General features: G+C 41.1%; 1 long non-coding RNA gene across 2 annotated transcripts in view; it reads right to left on the minus strand.

Moving 5' to 3' along the window:
• Positions 1-516: 516 nt before the first annotated feature.
• Positions 517-24,196, minus strand: part of LOC108311407 — a 25,372-nt gene continuing 1,692 nt past the window's right edge. The window contains exons 3-5 of one of the 2 annotated variants that reach the window (XR_005201905.1): positions 22,310-22,403; positions 3,073-3,216; positions 517-1,545 (exon numbers count right to left, since the gene is read on the minus strand). This is a non-coding gene — a long non-coding RNA (uncharacterized LOC108311407). The remainder of the gene's footprint in view (positions 1,546-3,072; positions 3,217-22,309; positions 22,404-24,196) is intronic. The other variant, XR_005201906.1, reaches the window with a different exon arrangement.

Raw genomic sequence — 24,196 nt, forward strand, 5'->3', positions numbered from 1 at the left:
TTCTCTTCCCACCCAAGCGCTCCGCTCAGAAGTCGGGCGGGCAAAAGGGAGCGCCGCGCGAAGTATCTGGGAGCCGGGCTGGAAAATGAATGGGGTCAGAAAGCGAGCTCAGATCGCTGATATCTGGCGCAGGGCTGCGTCCACTTTCAAGCTTTCTAAGGCAGATCTGCCTGCAAGAAGGAAACGCGCATCGCCTTTCAGTATACATGAATTCACACCGATCGTTTGCACGTTTGCAGTCCCAGTTTGTGCACTATGTAGAACAACTCGGGCATGAAAACGAACTTTGCAAGAAGTGGAATGCTGATGGTTCCTGGAGTTTTGCGGGAATATTCCCCTGGCCCCAGTTCTAGTATCCCACTCACTCCCTCCCCAAAGACACTCCTACTAGAAAGCTTGATTTCCTACCTTCCACAAGAGACTTGAGGGGCAATGTTGCTGCTGCTGTTGCTGCTGGCGACTGGAGAGGGTTGGGGAGCAGGAAATGAAGGCAGGTCTGAATTAGCTGAAGCTAAATTCTATATATCAGAAATAATTTTATTTCTTCACCTTTGCTTTCTGATTTTTAACTTGTTGCACAAATGACAGACTCCGCCTCAGTGAATTGCAATCCGTTGGGGACACTAACTTGCAAAATTAACGGGTTACAATGCAGTGGGCTTTACATGTTTTAATAGAGGTGTGCCTAGGTGTTATATAAGCTCAGTGGTGGGTACCCTGAGTCTTGAAGACTAAGTGGGAGTTAGCTGACAGAGGAATAAGGCAGAAGGGGTGGAAAGTGTTCCAAACAAAGGGAACTACTAATAGTTACATAATATTTCCCCCAAGAAGTTTTTACTATACATATCTTAGCCATGCATATGGTTGGAATATGTGTTGTTTGGTTTACATTTATGTTATTCTAAGACAGTCTTGAATGAACATTGTTGTGCATGAGGCTTCCTCCCACCACTTTTAATAACCCCTAGGAGTTGGGATTGCTATATAAAAGATACAAACGTTTTGTAACTTTCGATAAAGTATTGTCAAATTATTTTCAAAAAAAAAGTTGAACTAATTTGTACCAATATTTAGCCTTCAGAAGGAAAATTGCCCATTATTTATTTCAAATCAATGAAGCCATGTGAAATTAACACTTGATTCACTAGAACTCCAGAATCATGATAAACATGCATTTCTGCTTTGTATTCAGGTTTACAAATTGGAAAATATCAGATCTGTACATTTAATTCGTACAGGGAACACCCAGCATGGACAAGGCGGGAGTTGGGGACAAGAGTGAAAGTGGTACAAACTAAAGCCTCACCAAATGCCTGTCTCTGATTGCTCCTTTCTTACCGTACATCAAGGGTGAAAGAGAAAGCAGCTCACACAACCCAGAACAAGCAAAGAGGTTTTCACACGCCTCTGCAAATGTCAAAATCAAAGGGACCTAGGGTTTGACCCAAGAGGTCACTTTAACTTGCAGGCAAAAAGCTGATCAGGTGTTGGTGAATTTCTGGAAGCCTGCATGCTTCCTCAATCGATTTCTGTTGGCATCTGTACCTGCAAGAAAAAAAAACAGTACTGTGAAGAATGTATCTTGGTTTTTGCCTGTATTAAGCTAGATCATTAAGGAAATCTGAAGCATGGGACAGAGTTATAACTTTTCAAACACATGGCTGTAGCTCATACTCTGGCCATTTTCCTAATATCTATCCTTCACCTTGCATATCAATCTTATTATTTCAGCTGGTGGGGGTGCTTACCTCCTCTCTGAGTTCAGGGGTTTTGGACTTGACCAAATTAACAAATAAGGGATTGCTGTTTGTTTTGCTTTGTTTGGGTTTTATGTTTGTTTATTATTTGCTTTTAAAATTTTATTATAATAACATTTAACATGAGATCTACCCTCCTCAAATTAAGTGTAAAACAAATTATTGTGGATGGTAGGTGCAATGTTGTACAGATTTCCAGAACTTATTTATTTTGTTTGACTGAAACTTTATGCCCAATGATTGGTAACTCCCCTTTTCCTCCTCACTCCAGCCCCTAGAAACTACCATTCCACTCTTTGAGTCTTTGAATTTGACTATTTAAAATTCCTCAGCTAAATGGAATCATGCAGTGTTTGTCTTTCTGTGACTAGCTTATTTCACTTAGCATAACATATGCAAGCATCTATCTCATTTCATATTGCAGAATCATGCGGAAGATGCACTTGGAAGAGTGCCTTGCACATATTAAGGGTACATTAAAAATTAGTTGTTATTATTATTAGGGTTACAATGACTGACTCAATCAGAGGAAAGCCTGGACTTGTTATAGTTACTTGATGCCATCCTTTCTTCTTGGATAGAAATAGAGAAGCATGTATAACTACTGATGCCATCTTTCCACATTGAGAGGAACCAACCCAACCACACGCCTGATAAATAGGGAGAAGCAGAGGAAGCCACACCCTGATCAAACTGCACTTGAAGCCTGTACTACCTCTTGACCTTTGAGCTGTTTGAGCTAAATGCATCCCATTTGTTATTTTAGAATTGGGTTTTCGGGTATTTGCCAACACAGACATCCTGATTCCTGGCCTTCATTTTATTTTTTTAGGCAGGGTGTTACTCTGTCACCCAGAATAGAGTGAAATGACATGATCTCAGCTCACTGCAGCCTTGACCTCCCAGGCTAAAGCAATCCTCCCACCTCAGCCTCCCAAGTAGCTGGAACTATAGGCGTGTACCACCATGCCTGGCTAAGTTTGTAGAGACAAAGTTTTGCCATGTTGCTCAAGCTCAAGCAATTTGCCCACCTTGGCCTTGAACTCCTGGGCTCAAGCAATTTGCCGTTGGCCTCCCAAAGTAATGGGATTACAGGCATGCACCACCATGCCTAGACCAGGTTTTCATTTTCATTTTAACTAAAGGGTCGAAATGATGACACAGACACTCCATTTTGAGCATGCAGTTGTTAAAGAGTGGAATTAAATTTCACATCCATATCAAATGAATGAAACATCCAATGTATTAGTTTGCTAGAGCTGACATAACAAAGTACCACTGACTGGGTGGCTTAAAAAAAGCTTTATAGTTTTACAGTTCTGGAGGCTAGAGGTCCAAGATCAGCACATCAACAGGGTAGGTTTCTTCGGAGTCTCTCCTGGCCTTGTAGATGGCCGTCTTCTTCCTGTTTCTTCACATGGTCTTCCCTCTTCATGTGTCTTTGTCCTGATTTCCTCTTCTTGTGAGAATACAAGTCATATTGGATTAGGGCCTGCCCCAATGACCTCGTTTTAACAAAATTATCTCCTCAATGACCTTATTTCCAAATATAGCCACATTCTGAGTACTGGGAGCCAGGACTTCAACATATGAATGGGACAGGGGAGGGGACACAATTCAGCCCATAACATCCAACAAGGCATTAATGATATGATATGGATGATTTGATACCAGAACTTTACCCTGATACAAATGTTCTTCTCCAGGTTTTTGTTTAGGGGCTAGAGAAGGAAGAGAGATTGAGAATAGGAAAGCTCCTCTCTGAGAATGGATCCAGAAAAACAGCATGTAATGAAGATTTGGCTAAGCCTACTCTCAAATATCTGTTCTGGAAGGACAATTCACATTGATAACAGGAAAGCTTATATAAAAATAACTTTGGTTATTTCACTTTTTGTGAGCCTCTGTGAGGACGGGCAACTTTGCTGAAGAATCTGTTACAGGCTGATCTTTTTTTCTCTGTTAACACTTCTTAGCTAAAGTTTTGGTGTTTTATTGAAGAATGGAATCTCATTTCTGGACATGGTTGAACAGCTGTTTCTGTGTTCTTTCTAATTTCAGTGAGGCAAGGTTCCAAAAAGGAATAGAAAGCTTGGTTTGCATTCTGGAGTTGGCCGTGGAATTGAATGGTTTGTACTGTAGGAAAAAGCTGTGTGACAAAGAAGTCACTTCCCCACGTTGGGCTCAGTTTCCCTTAATGTAAAATAAAGCAGTTGGACTCCATGATTTCAATGTTGTGTCCATCTATTCACCATATGATTAAATGGAAAAAAAAAAAGTATTTTGGTTTATTTTTTGGTCTTTGTTAGTAAAAACTGAGGCCGGGAGCAGTGGCTCACGTCTGTAATCTCAGCCATTTGGGAGGTTGAGGTGCGCGGATCACCTGAGGTCAGGAGTTCAAGACCAGCCTGGCCAACATGGTGAAACCCCATCTCTACTAAAAACACAAAAATTAGCCAGGTGTGATGGCACATGCCTGTAATCCCAGCTACTTGGGAGGCTGAGCCACAAGAATTGCTGGAACCTGGGAGGCGAAGTTTGCAGTGATCCGAGACCGCGCCACTGCACTCCAGACTGAGTGACAGAGCAAGAATCTGTACCCCCACAAAAAAAGTCCCTGCATTTATCATTCCCAAAACCCTTTCCTAGCATTCAAGTGTCTATTAAACTCCATCTACATCAGGTATTCATGGCAGACAAGTAAGGTACATTTCTCTGAGAATCAGATGATCCATATCTCATCCATTGTTGAGAACATCTGCCCATCTTTATCTCACTGCATAAACTTGTTTTTCTTCCAGTGAAGAAAGAGACAGGGAAGAATAACTGTTGGTAGTGGGAGCCAGCATTGGAAAGAAAATATTTCATTGTTGCTACTGAGTGTACTAAAGATACACACCTGGCTCCAGCCCAGAGGTTTGTAACCAGGGAAGCACATCAAAATTACCCATGAAATTTCTAAAAGCACATGTCTGTAACTCTACCTCTCAAAATTTTGAATCAGTAAGTCTGAAGAAGGGCCTGAATCTGTAGGAAATTCCTACAAATATAATGGTATAAGTTTGGTCTAACCATTTCCTCATTTCCATTAATTCATTCCCAGGTCCTTTTAGTCAGTTATACCAAAACATCTTGTATTGCATATTATTGGAAATATACCTATATTTAAAAGGAGCAACTCTTTCTTTCCCAAAGTTACATATTAAGTGTTTTAGTTGGTTGTAAGAAACAAAATTAAGTACTCCAGAAAATTTTACCTGATTTGCCATCCAAATGCAGTTAGCATTTCTGAAACTAGATATAATGTTTTGCTACAGAGATTATGTATTGTAAACAGCAACAAAAACTTTCTATGGTATTTGCAATAAATAGAGAGTAATATTTGATATCAGTGTTCTTTGTTAAATCACCGAGGTACATTCTGAAATTACAGCCCTAAAATAATAAGAGACTTGATTCAGCCAACCCTCCTGGTGGGTTTATTTAAGCAAATTGTATTTGTTTGCTGAACTGTGAATTAAACAGGTTTTAACCTTCCATTCCTTCAGACTTGCATTTCTGTAGCTGCATATGGAATTTGTTCGTATTAGACTCTAGTTAAGAGCATTCAGGAAGAGAAAAAGAGGAAACATTACTCAAAGCACAGAAAAACAAAGAATTGCCCATTTCCTTCAGAAGTCCAGTTCTTAGAGCAGTAGAACAAACCAAGGTTTTGCAGTTAAACAGAACAGCCTTGGCCCCTAGCTTCCTCTTGCCACTGTCAGTCTACATGTGCAGCTCTCCTTGTGACTTTCCCTTCAGGACTCTTATCTGAGCAATGGTGGTAATCACACTCACATGGCAGGTGGCTGTGAGGATCAGAGTAAATATGATGCATGTGAAATGCCTGGCACATAATCGGCACCCTCAAATAGTTGCAGGCATCATTTTTATTATTTTCTTAGGAAAAAAATAGATGTAAACAAGCCAGGATTTACTTTTTTTTTCATAGTTTTATATTGATGAGATAAATTCAAAAAGAATTTGACTAAATTTGGAAGGCTCATATTTGCCTCTTTGTAAATAGAGATGCCAACTCTGAAGTGGCTGCTTGTCTATAGATGAAGCACAAAATGTTAAGGTGTATGTGACATTTTCAAAGGCATCAAAAGAAACCCTTACAATGCCTTTGAACTACACATTAGCTGTGAATTGATGGCTTCACTTGAAATCTAATGAAAACTCAAACTCTCTAGATTTGAGTTGCTGTTACAATTTGGCACAATCTTTTTGAATGTGGGGGAAATGTATCCAAATAGGACATGTAGTGTTTGAAATGTCTCAGGTCTTATAGAACCTAAGATTAGTAAATACAAAGCAGGTGGCTATGAACTGTACCTAGTTGTTGTAAGGGAATGGGAGAAGAAAACTGAGCCCTTAAAAAGATTAACCTATTCAGGTTCTGAACCTGCTTGGGGACACTCATATATCAACCTAAGTGTCCAGATAAGTGGAAGAAGAAAGGAAGGAAGGGTTGTGATACTAAGATCAGATATTCAAAATCAAGGGGAGATTTTATAGTTATGAATGGTCCAGTCCCCAAAGAAGATATAACTATCATAATTTTTTGTACTAACTAACATAGCAAAAAAAAACACAACTAATATAGTTGAAATAATATATATATACCAGCTGTTTCTTCTATAAATAGAGAATACATTTTAAGTGCTGAAACATTTGTAAGAATTACCTTTTTTCATAATTTTGTATCAGTGAGATAAATTCAAAAGGAAATGGACTAGATTTGGAAGGCTCATTTTTGCCCCTTTGTCTTACTATGTCCCTAATATCACATACTGGGATGCAAATAAACATTTGATAAATTATCAGATATGGGTATAGTGTTATCAGTGGTTGACTCTGAAGATGAGGTTCCAAGTGATCTTGATTTTTTTGCGTTCTTTTATATTGTTTGAATATTTTATAACCAACATTTATCATTTCTATAAGGAAAAATAGGTTCTTTTCATTAAAAAAAAATACCTACTATTCCTGAACACTTAATATGTTTAGGTGCAGATATTAAGCATGTGTCCTGATACATTTCATTTCATTCTCACAACAGCCTCTGAAGTAGAATTGCAAAGATTGATAGCTTCTCTCCCCACACATGTCTTTTCTCTACTACTTCTATAATCATAGAGGATTTAGGTAGGCATGTGCCACCCTGCTGAAGACTACATTTCCCAGCTTCCCTTGCTGCTAAGTGTGGTCATAGGATGATTAATTGGATGTGAGTAAAAGAGATGTGTTCAATTTCTGCTCCTTCTCCACCTTTTAACCTTTCTTGCTGCTAGAACATGAACCCAGTGAACATGGTCATGAACCCTAGTCAACAAAGCTGAAGACAGCCACCCTTTAGGAGATGGAGACTAACAAGAGAGAAGAAACCTGTGTGCCTAGTACCATGGAACCCCAGAGCAGCTGTGGACTGTTTATAATCAGACCGTTATGCAGGGAGAAATAAACTTCATATTGTTTAAACTGTTACTTTGGTATCTGTTAAAGCAGTAAAATTAATCTTGTTATTTTACATTGTGTTGCTTTTCTTTCAAGAAACATAACATGCACATTATGTTTTACAATGATAATTATTAAAAATATTTGGACTTTATTTTAGGTTGAATATATTTTAATGCTCACCAATAATGCTTCTATGCCTCAACATCATAATCATGCTCAGGGCCCCTAATGATATCTTTCCATTCCAGAGAAAACTTACAGATGATATTTTTCCACAGTTCTTACATGCTTGAATGACAATTTGACTGCTTTTAGAATTCTTGAGTCATACTCTTTTCCCTTTAAATCTCTAGGGATTGCTTAAAAAAAACATCTACTGGGCTAAAGGGAGAGTTGAGATATTTGAGAGCAGGCTAATCATTTCTTCTTTTAAAATAACCAACTTTTCTACTAGGATGCCTGTGGATTGTAAACTCTAGATAAACAACATCATAAATGTGACAGCATTGGTCAATATTTAATCATTTTTAAAGAACATGGTAGCCTCTTCAATGTGTAGATTTCTGGTTGCTGTCATTCTATTTCCTTATTATATCATTTAATTTTTCTTTTTATTCAGTTACCATCTTCAGAAACATCAACTGTTATCTAACTGATTCATCCCTTCAACAAGTGTTAAGTAAATGTTGACTTTCAAGTGCTGGTTCTTAATATTACTGTGTGCCAGGCATTGTTCTAGGTACCAACACTAGAATAATGAACAGGATAGAAAGCATTTCTACTCCATGGAGCATATCTTTTAGTGGCAAGAGAAAATAAGCCAAGAGAAAAACTAAGCAAGATAATTTCAGATAGAAATATGTTTTAGGAAGAAAAATCAGGGTGATATGATAGCATGACTGCCATGGACCTGCGGATTAAGGAAACTTCATTGAGCTGAACCCTGAGTGACTTGAAGAAGCCTTTATGCAGAGATCCTCAACCCCTCTTTCTTTGTGACACTCCATATCCACCCTACAGAAAGTCCTGCTGAGCTTTGTTTTATTTTTAAAATTTGTGTTAATATTATTATTATTGTGTGTGTGTGCTGAGGGCGTTTCAAAATATAGTACATTTCCAAATATATCTTGAATCAGACCACTTATCATCTCAGCTGCTACACCCTACACCAGGCCACTTTATTCCTCAACTACTCTTTCTGGTTCCATGCTTGTGTCTACCCTCTGCAGTACACTTTATATTCAATAGTCACAAAATTTCTGACAAATAAGTTTAATTGTATCACATGCACAAATCCCTGCAATGGTTTCCTATGACGGAGGGGTTATTTTCTAGCAGAAACCATTAATTCCTTCTTCCTTTAGTAACAAAATTACCCGGTTTTAGCTAGGCACATTTACCAGCTTCCCTTGCAGCTAGTTTTGGCCATGTGATCATATTCTGGCCAATGGGTTATGAGCAGAAGTGAGGTGAACAATTTCCAGGTTGTGCCTCAAGAGGAAAAGGGTTGTCCTCTCTTCCTTTCTCTCAGTTTTTTTGGCTGGAACATGGACCCACGTGGTGGCAAGCTTCCCTCTACTGTGAAGAAGATTGCAAACCCTGGGGAATGGTGGAAAAACAAGAAATGTAGCCCCTGATACTGTGGAAGCCCTCAAGCTGCTTACCCTTAGACTGTCACATGTGAGAGGAATGAACTTCTGTATTATTTAAATCATCTAAGTTCTTTAGCGATATGATCAAAGATGATGTCTGGCACTTCTGAATCATGCCCTTAAGAAAAGATTGCCTTGTCTTTCCCTGTCTCTGCTGTGTGAGATGCAAATACAATGGCAGCAGAGGGCAGCCATCTTACTTTTAGAAACGGAAGCATCAGCTTGAGGAGAGCAGAGCAACCCTAAAATCCCAGGCTGCCTACCTCTGAAGAGTTATACGAGAAAGAAACAAACTTCTAACCTATTGGAACCCCTCTACTTTCTAAGTCTCTCTTGCAGCATCTTAGATTCTACCCAAATGGCATCTTTTACACTCAAATTAAGTGAAATCTGAAGTTCTTAACACAAAGAAGGATATGCCTATCTCATAGGGAGGTGAATAGCCAGCACAGTGTCTGCAAGAAAGCAAATACTAAAAATATATTACTTTCCTTCCTTTCCCTGCACTTCACTCAGTACAACATTTTAATGCCTGGAATCCTAAAATCAGTGTAACCAAGTTTTAATGAGAAGCTAAATACCTGTAATTAGAAAAGATTGTTCTTAGGAGAATAGCATCACTACATAAGCATGTCAGAAGATGTCTCACTATATTTTTGACATGAAAAAGGTTCCAGTTTTTTGGGAAAGTGGGGCATTATTGATTTTATGCCTTATAACTGTCATCGTTTTTCATCCAGTCTATGCCTTAATTTTCTTACTCTTCCCAGAGTGACTAGAGAGGAATGAATTCATTAGACATTCGAGAGGAGAAGCTTGGTGTGTTAGCACAGCATTGTGGTACCAGCACTTTTCTTAGGCAGTTAAAGCCTGAGAATGTCAACCCACTGCTAGGGCATTAATTAAATTGGGCAGCAATCAGAGCCATGATTAGACATTTATGAAATAATGAGGGGAAGCCTTACCTTGGCCAGCCCCCAGTGGAGATGCTGCCACTACAGGGAACAAAGGAACCAACTGGGTTTTCACTAAACACCAAGGATGAGATAGGCACTTTAGGTATATGGTTTCCTCCATTCCTTGCAAGATTCCTATACAGTAGTCATTATGATCCCCATTTTAGTGATGAGAAAACTGAGGCCTGGGAGACTTGGCTATTTGCCTAAGAACTGAACCAGGTAGTTACAAAGCCAGATGCTCTTCCATGTCTGCATGTGTTAAAAGCTCATGCTCCTTCTCCCCAGTTTCCTCATCCTTCCCCACCCCCCAATTCCAGCCTCTGAAAATATGACAAAGAGAGGTGAGCTCTAGTTTGGGAATCGGGAGATAGCAATTCCAATTCCACCTCTGCTCATGACATTAGACACTCAAGGCTTCAGTCTCCTTATCTGATGTGAACCTTCAGACTGTTGCAGGAAGGAAGACACGGAATCTGCAGCTGGTAAGGAGTGACCTAAAAGGCTTTAGAATCAGCATTTTAGGCTGACTCCTCCGCTCCCACTCCTGACATTTACACACATCCTCTGGGGCACAGTTTCCTTGCATTCCCCAAGAAAACCAAGAATTAACTGCTCCATTCATTACGTTTTTATTAAACACCTCCTAGGTCCCTTACATTGTGTCTGGGTTACACAGATGAACAAGACACAACCTGTGATTCCTGGTCTCTTGGAGTTTACAGTTAAGTAGGAGGCAAAGGTCAAAGGCAAACAGATAAAGAAACAGTTACACACTTTAAAAAGCATGCAGAAAAAACGAATAGGGGGTTGAGAAAAAGAGCAACATGACTTTAGAGAAGGCAGCCACTTGGGAACGTAATAATGAGGCTGAGCTCTAAAGGATGAGAAGGAAGTAGCTGCTTTAGGGAGAGTGGCTGATATGGTGTGGATATTTATTTGTCCCCTCCAAATCTCATCTCGTAATGTGATTCCCAATGCTGGAGGTGGGGCCTGGTGGGAGGTGTTGAGTCATGGGGGCGGATCCCCCATGAATGGCTTGGTGCTGTTCTTGCTGTAATCCGTAATGAGTTCACAGGAGATCTGGTTATTTAAATGAGCCTGACAACTTTCTCTCTCTGTGTCTCTGTCTCTCTCTCTATCTTGCTTCCTCTCTTGCCATGAGATGTGCTGGCTCCCACTTTGCCTTTTACCATGATTGTAAGCTCCCTGAGGGCCTCACTAGAAGTAGATTCCTGCACCACATTTGCTGCACAGCCTGCAGAACTGTAAGCTAAAACAAACCTCTTTTTTTTTTTTTTTTTTTTTTTTAGGTAATTATACAGTCTCAGATAATCCTCAATAACAACAGGGAAATAAAACAGTGGCAGATAGAGCTTGAGGTAGAGGGGACAGCATATGTAAAGACCCTGAGGCTGGAAGGAAATTGATAGGTTTGAGAAACTGAGGCTTGAGTTAGTGAAGCTGGAAATATAGTCGGGGTGAGAAGCCACAGGGCAAGGCTTGAAAGCTGTGGGAAGGAGCTGACATTTTAACTGAAATGCAACAGAAAGCCAGAGAATTTTAAGTTCTGAAGAAGTGATTTGACCCCTTTCCCTCTTTATTCCTACTTCCTTTTGGGGGCAACTTTTATTGATGTTTGACCCACACTGGGAAAAGTCCACACATTGTATGTGTTTAGCTCAATACATTTTAACTACGCAGAAATCCCTATTTAATCATCACCAAGATCAAGAAATAGAACATTATCCCAACCCCAGATTTTCCCGTCATGGTCCATTCCATTCACTTATGCAACCCAGATCTGTGTGGAAGCTGGTTCCTATGGCTTTTGAGTGCCAGTTATCAAATATTCAGGAGTTTATGAACTTACAGTTAAACACAGCTATTCTTAAAAAGAAATTTATATACACTTCCAATTAAAGAAATTATATTAAAAACAAAGGTAAGAAATTCTAGAAAATGCAAACTAATACTTAGTGGCAGAAGGCAGGTCAGTGTGGCCTGGGGTAATGGAGGGCTCAGAAAGGGGCATGAGGAAAATTTGGGGGTGGTAGATATGGTCATTATCTTGATTATGATAATGGCTTCATGGGTGTACACAGATGTCAAAATTTATCAAATTGTTTACTTAATCATGTAGAGTTTATTATATATCAATTATACCTCAATAAAACTATCGAAGAGAAAAAAGTGTCTGAAACATAGCTCAGTAAGCATTTGTTGAAAAGATAAATATAGACTAGATTGGGAGTGTTCAAAGATGGTGGAAATCAAGAGTGTCATTGGATATTTGCAGTCATTTTAGTCCTGTGTTCTCAGGTGACATTAGCTGTTGGAGTTTTACATTTGTAGGAGAGTGAGATGCTAGAAAGATAATTTGGCACACAATAATAGGTAATAAATATTCAGAATTCATTACTTCCTAATTATTTCACTATGTTATACACTTATTTATGCTCTTGAGGTTATTTATGTATTGCATCTGTCTGGTAGAAATATCACATAATGTTATGCCACAGCACACACTTTCTACTCCATGTTAAGTGACATCATGTTAGTAGACTGAAACTGGCAATGGTTAGGAGTATTTACACCATGGACATTAGTCCACACTTAATCATGTTCAGAGGGGAGCCAGTCATTAAACATTTTTCAGGCCTACCCACCCTCAAGAGTATGATGGCTTCTAATCTCATAGGAAATTTATATATAGCACATACTTTCCTCTTTACATCTGATTTCTTTGGCCCTCTCCACATTTGTGGGATTCATCAACCATGTTGTTGTGTGAAGTGGATTCACTGAGGGTAAAATGAATAGCAGGGCTACAAATGAGAGAGATGGACCCCAGTTAAGAGGTACATTTAGTCGGATTCTGCTACCAGGAAAATTACCTGATAATGCAGTTAGCAGGGGGAGGGACAACTTTGGGCTGGAACCCAGGGCAAATGGACCAGATTTCTGATGACAAAGAGGAGTCACAGCTTCTGGGAAGGGTTCTAGGACCTGGTTTTGCTTTGCAGGAGAAAAGACTGAGGGCTGTATAGAAGGTGAACTCTGTCTCGTCTTAGGAGGGGGCACTGGCTACAGGATTTGTAACCGATCATTGGAGGATTAAGTGTTCAGGAAATGAACATATGGTAAAGGACATGAGTCTCTTGTAGACAAGGCAGATTGCCACCACAATATTAAGATGCCTATACTTTTTCAGAAAGAGCAGGTATTATTGTAGGTCCTTGGTTTCAAAGCCTTCTTTGGTTTGAAACAGGATGGAAAACATGACTAACACACAGGAAGAGAAAGAGGAGGAATCTTATCTCTATGATAAAATCATACTAATAAAATACTGGGAGGGGAAAACCAGGATGTGGATTATAGGGGATAAAGGAGTTGGTTTTTTTTCAAGGTTCAATATACACAATCCTGAATGAATTAAAAGAAGAGCAAACACTTCCATTCTTGTGTGTGTGTGTGTGTGTGTGTGTGTGTGTGTGTGTGTGTGTGTGTGTATTCATTCATATATTTCATATTTATGTTTCAAACTCAGTGCAATTGACTAAGACGCAATGCCTGAGTCTAGAATTTTGCTTTTAGAGCCAAAGTCTCTAAAACTCATGGTTGGAGAGGAAGAGATCAGGCATTTCGGAGTGGAGGCAGGTGGGGCAGTTGAGAGATAGACCCCGGGGGGTGAGGGGAAGAGAAACATGGAGCAGGGGAAAGAAGCTAGCCCCTCTGGTTTTCCTGCCCTGCCCTCCCTACCAACCACCTCAGCAAGCAATGGCAGGAAGATGATCCAGGGGAAGCATTCTCTCTTTTATTTATTTATTTATTTTTTTTTGAGACAGGGTTTCACTCTGTCTCCCAGGCTGTAGTGCAGTGGTGTGATCTTGGCTCCCTGCAACCTCCACCTCCTGGGCTCAAGCGATCCTCCCTCCTCAGCCCCCCAAGTAGCTGGGAGTACAGGTGCAAGCCACCACGCTTGGCTAATTTTTTTTGTAGAGGTGGGGTTTCATCATATTGCCAAGGCTGGTCTCCAACTCCTGAGCTCAAGTGATCCACCTGCCTTGGCCTCCCAAAGTGCTAAGATTACAGGCGTGAGCCACCGGGTCTGGCCTGTTTCTAATTTTTTCAGCTTACTAGTATCCTACTGTAGAACTGTCTAGATTGCATGAGAACTACTGTCAGGATAAGCTCTAATACTCATTCAGAAACTAGGACAGTGTTTTTGCAGTAAGATGCTAGAATCCCATATATCAGAATAACCTTTTGTAGAGGGTTGTGCCCCTTCAAAAAGATATGTCAAAATCCTAACCTCTTGTACTTATGAATGTGACCTCATTTGGAAATAGGATCTTTGCAGGGGTAATTAAGTTAAGGGTGTCAAGATGAAACCATCTTGTATTTAGGGTGTACCATAAATCCAGTGACTGGTGTTCTTACATAAGAGAAAGTAGAGGGATATTTGAGACACAGAGAAAAGGGCCATGTGCAGAGATTGGAGTGATGCAGCCACAAGCCAAAGAATGCCTGGAGCCAACAGAAGCTGGGAGAGGCAAGGGAGGACTCTGTCCTGGTGCTGTTAGAGGGAGCGTGGCCTTGCTAACACTTCAGTTTCAGACTTCTGGCCTCCAGAACTGTGACAGAAAAGTTTCTGTTGTTTTCAGACACTGAGTTTATGGTAATTTGTTAGGGCAGCCACAGAAAACTACCAACCTTGTTAAAAAGGCAGATACGTCAACCCCATTCCAGACTATTCAGCAAGAATTTTCAGCAGCAGGGCCAGGAATCTGCATTCTAACCAGCTCCTCTAAACTGTGGTATTATAAAGTTGGACAGCTACTGATAAAGAACAACTGAGTGTGGCTTTTCTCTTTCAGTGCTGAAATGACCCTGTATTGTTAAGGTTTATGTTTTTTTTTTTTAATAAAAAAAGAAAATTCCACAGGCTGCCTGCCATCTTCTTAACAAAGAACCAGAATGATTAAGCAATGGTATGAGACACCCAGGACTCACAAGTAACAAACATGACAGCAGGTCCTACTTGGACAGGAAGCCATTCTGACTGCGGCTGTGCAGAAACTAATAAGGAAGGAGAGCCAAATGGTCAGGGTTAAGTCACAGAAGGTAAACAGAAACCCAAGCTGGGGAGGTAACGGAGACTCTGGGAAGCATTGATAACAAACACGACCAACATTCAGATTTGGATAAAAGCTGACAGCAAAGGAGGAAGGACCACGTTACTGGACTCTGTAAATGATATTTTTCACTCCTTCGGGGGCAGGCAAACAAGAACAGTTGAAATGTGAGAGTTGGAACAAACAGTGCTTAGCAAACTGATCAGTTCAGATGACCCACCTTTGGATGACCCACCATGTTGGTGTTGTCCCAGTGAAATTTGTATATTTATGCCTTCAAACAGTTAAAAATGTCTTCTATGTAGTGGTTATACTGTTTGGTGGAATGACACATGTCAAGAGGAAGGAATCACAACCTTGAAGAGCAGTCGGGGAGATGGACATGAGAGCACAAGTATCAGGAGCACAAAGGAGGACTAACTTTTTCTAGGGGCATCACAAAGTCTTCACAGGGAAGGCAGCTGAGTGGAGCCCTAAAGATTGAAACAGGCATTCATCTGACCAGGACAGGAAAGCTAGCAGGAAGCATGAGAGCACGCCAACTCATGTTTATTGAGCTTATCCTTTGTGCCAGGCACTAGTCTAAGTTCTCCCTAGGTATTAATGCATTTAATCCTCATCTGTGAGCTTAGTAAGATTACTCTGCTCGTTTTACAGTTGGGGAAGCTGAAGCATCTAGAAGCTCAGTGACTTGCCCAAAGTCACCCACCCAGCTAATTCACGGTGGAACCAGCATTGAGCTCCAGTGGTCTTGTTCCACAGCTCCTGTTTAAGAACCACTGACATAGACTTAGACTGAATTTTAGTTTCTGCTCCTTACTAAGCTGTTTGACCTCAACATGTTACTCAACCTCCCAAAGCTTCAATATCCTCATCTACAAAATGAAGAATTTACTGGGCATATATACTTCTGTCTGCCTGGGGCTCCTTCCCCTTGGAAATTGCTCCTCCTTTCCCTCTAAGCATCAGTGCCAGTTAGAATCGTCATGTTCTCAACAGCCCCATTACTAATTAATCCAAGAATGGACAGCTGAACTGAGCTGGGCCTATCTAAGCCCTTCTCTGAGAATATTTTTCCCCCTGGCTGAAGTGCACTGGTGTAATCTGGGCTCACTGCAACCTCTCCCACCCAGGTTCAAGCAATTCTTGTGCCTCAGCCTCCTGAATAGCTGGGATTACAGGTGTGCACCACTACACGTGAATATTTTTTGTATTTTCAGTAGAGACGGGAGTTCACCATGTTGGCCAGGCTGGTCTCAAATCTGGCCTGAAGTCATCTGCCTACCTTGGCCTCCCAAAGTGCTGGGATTACAGGCATGAGCCACCATGCACAGCCTCTCTGGGATTTTTAAAACTAAAACTGATAAAGAAAATTAGTCCCAGTCTGGTGGAGGAAAAGCAAATATGTAAAACTCCTGAGCTACTGGAAGTCACATGCTCCAGTGTGTGGTAGAGGTTGTTTGCAGAGAATGAAAACAACACAAAAAGAGAAGGAAGAGACTGAAAAGGTTTTCAAAACTCCTGCATTTGCCTAAGCCAGTTTGGCATGGGTTTATGAAACAGGCAAGAATTTTCATCAGTAAGAAATAGTAGTACCCATTTCCTAGGGTTGTTTTAAAGATGCATTACCGTGATGCATGCAAAGAATTTAGCACAGTGCCTAGCTCAGTCAGTGCTCTGCAAATAATAGTTCTTACTATTACAATAATCCGTCTCATTCTTCCTTCAGTAAACTTTGCATTCCAGAAAACTGAACAGCTTGTAGTTCAGACTGTGCTATTCCTGCCTGTGTAGACCATGCTAGCATTCCTCTCCCACTCCCTGCCTCCCTGAAGTACTCTTATTCTATCTACAAAACCTTACTTGAAGCTCATCTATAAAGACTTCTTTGAGCCCTTCAGACAGTTAATCACTTCCCCATTCACACTCCCTCTTTCCTTATTTATCAACGATACCTATCACACTGAGACAGGTATTTGGTTAAGCTGCTATATCCCCACCTGACTGTAAGGCCTTTGTGACCATATTTCTCCTCCTTGCTTCAGTCCGCAGTGCCCAGCACAGTGCCTGGCCTAGGAGAGCCCTCCATCGTGTTGTATGCATTGAGGAGCAGAGGACTAAGTTGTCGTCTCAGGAAAACAGACCTGCTGTAAGCTCATCAATCTTAATGTTCCCTGCCTGACACCAAAAATGCATTAACAGATGGGGAATGGTGTGCTTGGAACCTAGCAAAAGCGGAGTCCAAAGAGTCAGGAATGCTGCCTCCAGCGCTGTACAAAGACCAGCAGATGCGACCCCTTTGAGGCATAATGAGTAGGAAGAAAGTAACCCTAGAATGTGTGTATTGATGTGTAAGATCTAAAACCACTGCGGGCCAAGCAAGACCCTTCAGGATGCTTCCTCCTGCTTCTCTCACCCTGGCTCCAAGTCCCTGGGATGGAAACATTCACATCCACACGTTCAATTGGAAAGAAGTACTCGGCAAGGCTGTGTGCACCTGGCTGGCACTACCTGATGTCATTAAGGTCATCCAACTCACTCCCCTAGCTCTGATTCCACACTCAGCAAGAAAGCTCCCATGGAGAGTATCCTTACAGGGCAGGGAACACATTGTCCAGCTGACACAGATTTTTAAGTATTGCTTGAAGTTCAACACACCTGGCATGCTCCTTAGAAAGAGCTCCTTTTTAAAGGAAAGGGATGCCAGGATAATCTGGTTGCACATGTTACGTGCCAGTGTCTGAGTTAAACAAGCTGCCTTGGGCTCTATAATTGGACCAATTACCAATGTCCAACAAAGACACTCTATACAATTATGTAGGTATAAGGTTAGCCAGTCACTTATGAGATGGCTCACGTGAGACTCTGCTCAGTGCAGAAACTTCAAAGAAGATGGTGACAACATCTATGAATGAGAACCTTTGTTTTGGGACTAAGACACAATAAAGGGAGGGGAGTTGGTCTTGATGCCCTACATGCTGGTAGGCCATTATTCCAGTTCTCCCCAGGTTTTCAGGATGCATTGGTCATGAAAATACTTGGTCCATGAGAGCATGCATACTCTCAGCAGTTTTGTGGTCTTGCTCTCCACCTGTTTAGCTTAATAAACTCTGATCACCTGATGATACCTGGTCTTATATTTTCCATGCACATAAAAAAGAACCTGAAGTGCAACTTAGAAATTATATATAATTTTTAATTTTGATTTTCAAATTATGTTTTAGAATGTGGTTGATTTCAGTCCATTTTACTCAGCCTAACTGACACTGGATCCTGAGCAAATTAAAGACTAGATTCTGAGTCTTGGTGATTTTCTGCCTCTACAGCTCAACTGTCTCTACCTTCGGCTGCATTTACCAGACATGAAATAATTTTAAAGTGTTAGTTAATCCACAAACTTCTACTCCTTCACCCCTTAGGAAGATATAGGAAATAGCTATTCTTTACTGACTCTGGCTGAGTGGCTATTTGGAATCTGCTGTACATGATTTTTTTATTGAACTTCAAACTGGTGTTTCTTTTGGAGACTGGGAGCAATAGAATGTAGCTTCCCCTGGTGAGAGGGAGAAAAGGGTGAGAAGAAAAAAGGATGTGTGTTTGGATGAAAAGTAGCTTCTGATATCATGGACTACATCAACAGTTTTGCAGATTCATAAGTGGGAGCATCTCTGCAAAGGAGCAGAGAAACCAGAAAATGCAAAAAAGCCCCAAATAGCAAGCCCTCACATTTGTTTAGCTCTTCACAATGTACCCAGCACCTCCACATGCGTTATCTCATGCAGTCCTCCTAGCAGCTCTGCAAGCTGGGAAGCACAGGCATTAGTTTATATTTCACACAAAGAAACTTGAGATCAGAGAGGTTATCCAAGGTCACAGGACAGAGGCAGAATTTGAACCAGTTAGAAACAGAGTAAGTTTATTGAATGAATGTCATTCATTTACTAGAGCAAGGTTAAGAGTGCAAGCATTGGAGTCAAGCAGACCTGCTTTCAAGTCATAGCTTCTCCATGTCTTAGCCATAGGATCATGACAAGTTGCTAATTTCTCTGGGCCTCTCTGTCGTCATCTGAAAAATGGGAATAATAGAATAGACCCATGAGATAGCATATTTAACAGGTTTAGAGTTGCTCTAGAACACAGTTAAGTACACAATAAATATGCCTTCTTCATGCTGTTGTTGGCATTGTTTGTAGTAGTAGAAGTAGCAATAGTGGCAAGGTATCCATGTATATCTGGCCCCAAATCCTGTATTCATTCTATGCAACACACTGCATTGATTTTTTTTCTTTTCCTTGACCGCACATATTCTTTGCTTTCTCTTTTACACCATTTTCCTTCATCCTCCTTCCTATCACATGTATAGAAACCCTACCATCCTCTGAAAGGAAAGGATAGGGAAGGCCTCATGCTGCTTTACATGAGTCACCCTCAGAGGAGAGCTTAGCATTCCCAACAAATGTTTTATTGTTTTGGTTTGCATGATCCTACACCAAGTGAAGAGATTTGAGGGTCCCCAGCAGTTAAGCTAATTAGATATAATTTTCTTTTTGGTGCTTTAGCTGAGTTAGAGGTTTCAGGAAGGAGGGAAGGAATAAGCCTGGGTTAGGCATATCAAGCCTAACTCCCACGTGATGCCTTTCATTTCTGAATTAACTCCCTGGATAAAGTGCTCTTTCTGACAACGAGATAAACAGGTTCATCTAGAGGTTTGGCTCAGTGGAGTATAAATCCCTTTGTAACCACAGTGCTCGTCTCCATCCACCCCAGCCTCCCAGCACCGAGTAGGGTACAGTGGCAGCCATTGTGTGCCCCAAAAGGTTTCACACCCATTGGGAATCTGAAACATAAACACTGCTTACACTGCCAAGTTCTCTCTGCAGACCTGCAAGGCTGGTGCCAAAATGGCTGCCTCACATCTGCCTCCACCAGACTGCAAAAAGGACTCCCCACCTACACTATCAAAACTTCTGAAATGACAGGACAGGTGGCAACCGCTGGCTGGGCAAAGGCTGATTTCCAGAACTTCAGAGTAGAGCTGTGCTGGCATCTTTTAAGAAGTTGATTCTGAGGAACTTTTCTTCTATGGTCATTCCTATATTTAGGACAGTTTTAAACCTCCAGAGCCTCTGCTATCCCTTTCTCCTCGAAGGGCCAACTGAAGGGTTTTCAGTGGCTTGTCAAATGTTCTTTATCAAGTATTTGTTTGTTCAAATTTCTCTAACAAAGAGGTTTGGTTTTGACTTACTGTTTAAGCACATGCAGGTTAAGACAGGAGCACTGAGGCATTGCTAGTTGTAACCAAAAGCATCCAATAGGCTTAATGATTTGCTCATACACAAACAAGCAAATTGGATAAAGCCTCTGCTTTTGGCTTTTACCTAACTTAATGTGGACAACTTTGTAGAAGTCTTGTCAACAAACTGAATGAGCCACTGAAAGTGAGGCATTCATTTTAGCCATAAGCTTTGATGAAAGTTTTTCTGTTGCTAGATATGAACCAGATCCCAGGAAACTTAGAAATAACAGAAATAGGGCCAGGCGCAGTGGCTCACGCCTATATTCCCAGCACTTTGGGAGGCCGAGATGGACAGATCACAAGGTCAGGAGTTTAAGACCAGTCCAACCAACGTGGTGAAACCCCGTCTCTATTAAAAATACAAAAATTAGCTGGGCATGGTGGCGCATGCCTGTAATCCCAGCTATTCAGGAGGCTGAGGAAGGAGAATTGCTTGAATCCTGGAGGCAGAGGTTGCCATAGCCAATATTGCACCGCTGCACTCCAGCCTAGATTACAGAGCGAGACTCCATCTCAAAAAGAAACAAACAAACAGAGAAATAGCATTATTCTGTCCTCAGTGATAAACCCATTTTTCCTTGCGGTCAAAAGTTTGGGTCACCTGCAAATACACAGTCAAATAATTTTAAGCAAACACATCGAAACAATTCAAGGGGGAAATGAAAGTCGAAAACAATTGGATATCCCCATGAGTAAAACTAACCTCAATCCTTACTCACAGTATACACAAAAATCAATTTGAAATGGGTCATAGGCCTAACTGAAAAAGCTTAAACTATAAAAGTTGTAAAGGAAAGCACAGGAGAATATCTCCAGGACTCAGGAGTAGTCAAAGGTTTTCTGGGTCACAGCAAGCAATAATCATGAAAAACAAGGTGATAAACTGAACTTTGTCAAAATTAAAAACTGCTCATAGAAAGACGTAATCTAAAAAACTAATCAGCAAGCCACAGATCGGAAGATAATATTCACAACACACAAATATCTGACAAAGAGACTATATCCAGAATATGTAAAAGAACTCCTAAAATTCAGTAATCAGAAGATAACCAAATTCAAAAATGGGTAAGAGACTTGAACAGGAAGATGTATAAGTTACTAAGACATATGAAGAAGTATATGACATCATTTGTCATCAGGAAAATTCAGATGAAAGGTCCATTGAGAACTGACTATCCATCCATTAGAATGGCTACAAGTTTTAAGAGAAACTGATGCCACCAAATATAGGTGAGGAGCCGGAAGAACCAGAACTCTCATATACTGCTGCTGGAAATGCAGGACAATGTACCTGCTTCAGAAGACTGTGGAAGAGCTTCTTCTAAAGTAAAACACACATCTGTTCGATGATCCAGCTGTCCTACTCCTATTTGTTTATCCAAGAGAAATGAAAGTATGTGTTCACAAAAGCACTCAGACAAGAACGCTCATAAACATTTTGTTCATGCCTAAAAGCTGGAAACAACCTAAATGTCCACCAGTGCAACAGATAAACTTCTGTATATTCATTTAGTGGAATACTACTCACTAATACAAAGAAGTGAACTACATGCAACATTGGTGAATGTTAAAAATATTGTGCAGAGTGAAAGAAACTGCACACAACAGAGTACATACAGTATGATTTCACTTGTATGAATTTGTAGAACAAGCAAAATGAATCTATGGTGTAAGAAGGCAATGTGAAGACAGAGGCCTTGACACTACATGGAGAGAAAGAGAAGACCAGTCATCCCAGTGTCCCAGCTGAGCCTAACCCAGATCGCAGAATGATGAGAAATAATAAGTTGTTTTAAGTCACTAAGTTTTAGAGTGATCTGTCACACAGCAGTCAAAAATCAGAATCATTGCTTTCCTCATGGAATTGTCAGAACAAAGTGATATGACACTCATGGAAGGTGCTCTGTAAGTGGACAAGTGCTAAGCGTTTGTCAGTGGCAGTTATCTCTGGGTATATGTGCAGATTGGGGTTAGTGATCATTAGGGATAAAGCCATTTAAGAATGAACCTGTGGAATTCAGAGGGTCTTATTACCCAACCAATATAACCTTTGGTTTCTTCTATCCCTCTCCTCTCTCTTGAGCAGCCATCCACAACTGCTTCTGGGGAAGAGAGAGAAAAGAGAAAGAGAAAGAGAGATATTCATGGTTTGTTAAAAAAATAAAATTACACTTACAAATGGCCAGAATAGAAAAGATGTACCAACTTCATTTATTTTGTTAAGGAATGGGGCTAGATTGAAGATTAGCCAATGCTTATAATTTTTAAGACTCTAAGAAATACCTTTGAAGTTACATAAGGATGGAGAGAAAGGAGGGGTGTCACCATGTTCTAAGGGGCTGGTCCTCAATCTCGTCCATGACACGTTGATCAGGCTCAGGGGAATTAAATTAAATGAACCAAATTCCCAATAAACTGCTTGATCAACCAGGATACCAGTTATCCACTTGCAATGAGAAATGCAATTTCCAAGCCACAATATTCAGCTCTGCTAGGTGGTAGGGAGAAGATTATTCTGGAAAACTAGATTACTTGACGTGATAAGAGTTTCATTCCAGAAGCATGGGGAAGTGAGGACATGTAGAGAACCATGAGCAGGTGGAGCACTTTGGGTGTGCTGAGCAATGTCAGTGGACTGTTATAAAAAGTTTAGGTAATGCATCTTTTGTGTACCTGGAATCTGCAATCTAACAGATTTCTAATCAGGCTGAGAGGAGGCTCTCAGTCCTCCCAGTTTATGGGTTTACAGGGATGTGAGGAACTCAAGACAGGGAAATAGCCTCTGTCTCCAAAATGATAGCAAGATGGGGTCCCTTTTTATGAAAAACAATGTAATAGAATTGATGAATTTTGACCATTCATGAAAGACTATTAGCTCCATGCCCAGCTCAGACACCTTCTCTAGACTGCCTCTCCTACCTAATATGTGTCCATGTCACCTCCATCTATCCATTTTTGTTCTTTTAACACTATCTTATATTGTTTATATGTCAAACCCTAAACAATGAGTTCTTGAAGGTTAAAATTATCTTATTCATCTTTTTCCCCTGGCCCCCGCATAGTCGCTAGCATACACACAGTGGCACTCAATAAATGCATGTGGGATTAATAAAAGTTTGCTGTTTCTGGAACTTGTCTGAAACCTGAAACACTGCAACACCATCTCCCTTAGAACGTCACCTTACCCTTTTGCCATAATTTTAGAGTGAGGAGGTAGAGGTCACTCGACTACTACGTGTCCTTCTATGAGGAACCTGCAGCTCAGGGCAGAAAGGCGCTGGCTGGAATCACCCTGCCAGCATACCCTGAACCCCCCCTGCGCCCCGTCTCTCACATTCCCCTCCTGGGAAAGTAAACCCAATCAAGACTCCAACATATCCCTCCCTAGGGACTCAGCCTAGAGTCACAAAGGCCGTTAAGCCTCACTGAAATATGGTTTTCTTTAATTTGTGCCCATTCATTCTTGCAGCCCCTTCCCCAGCTCCAACTACCCTAGTGTTAGTAAGGAGAGGTCGGGAGGGAGGGGAAGAATCTGCCAGGGCCCGCGCGGAGCTCTCCAGGGGGGCGCCGCGGCTGCGTATCAGCGCCCCACCACCCAACGCGGGAAGGGAGCTCCACCCCACACAGGAGGTCGCACGCATCTCTCCGGGACCATGGGCTTCGCGAGGTCAAACTGGCAGAGGGAGACGCCGCAGCTGCTGTGACAGCAAGGAACGTCGAAACCCCCTTAGGGGATACTTTACAAAATTATTTTAATCACCGTGCAGACCTAATAACTTGACCTAAGCACAGTCACCTGTACTCACCCAGAGTAAATATTCCTAAAACCCCATTCAGTGTGTGTGTGTCTCTTTCCAGTCTCCTTCCGTTTCAGGCAAATTTCTACTCCCCCCCC

The sequence above is a fragment of the Cebus imitator genome, unplaced genomic scaffold (genome assembly GCF_001604975.1).
Source record: "Cebus imitator isolate Cc_AM_T3 unplaced genomic scaffold, Cebus_imitator-1.0 Scaffold115, whole genome shotgun sequence".
In the NCBI taxonomy this organism is placed as follows: domain Eukaryota; kingdom Metazoa; phylum Chordata; class Mammalia; order Primates; family Cebidae; genus Cebus; species Cebus imitator.